Here is a 909-nt window from a genome sequence, read left to right on the forward strand (position 1 = left end):
CCCCCCAAGTTGGTCGGAGCTGCTCCCCTCAATTCAAACCCTCCCCCGTGGGTTCCTGCCTTCGGGCGGCCCCGCCGAGCCTCCCCCGCGGCAGCCCGGGAAGGGGCACCCAAAATAAGTGAGTTTTGGGGTTTTTTAGTAGTAATTCGGGGGCAGACGAGAGCCTCGGATGAGGTTGCCCGAAACCCGCCTCCTGGGCTGCAGCGGGCCCGGGCACCCGGCGCTGCCGCCGGTGGAAAATCCCGCACGCTTTTTAATTATTATTATTTCTTTTTTTTTTAATCTGCCAAAGAACCTTTTAATTTTGATTTCCCCTATTTTATTTTCTTAAATTTAATTGTCCCTATTTTTTTTGTTTTCTCTTCTTAAAAATACGCAGCCCTCGGGTCTGCCCTTCATTCTCCCCACCGGCGCGGGGAAGGAGAGGAGGTGAAAAAAACGCTGAAAAATAAAATCGCCCATTAAATCGTCCACTTGGGTTGCGGTTTTGTGTTGGGTTTTTTTTTTATATTTCGCTCCTGCCCAGCTCGGCTCCAAAAAAAATGAAGTTTTTTTTTTTCTTTCTGCGATGCTGCGAGTGCGAATTTTAAGGCTGAAAACCTTCAAATCTGCCGTTAACGGTGCGATCCCGCGATCGCGGCAGCGGCTCCTTGGATTTATTTGGGACTGTTGGTTTTGGTTTTGTTTTTTCTTTTTTTTTTTTTTTTTTTTTTGTCTGGGCTTCTCTTTGCCTTTTTTTTTATATATATAGAAAAGCGGCAAAACGTGGAGCGGGTTTTTTATTTACCGACCAAACTCAAAATACACCCGAAGCATCTCCTGCAAATCCCTCCTCTCCTTCCCTAAATCCTCCCGGATCGGGACGTGTCTAACGCGATGTTTATATAAATATATAGATATAAAAAAATA

This window comes from Calidris pugnax, unplaced genomic scaffold (genome assembly GCF_001431845.1).
Source record: "Calidris pugnax isolate Ruff unplaced genomic scaffold, ASM143184v1 scaffold371, whole genome shotgun sequence".
Taxonomy (NCBI): domain Eukaryota; kingdom Metazoa; phylum Chordata; class Aves; order Charadriiformes; family Scolopacidae; genus Calidris; species Calidris pugnax.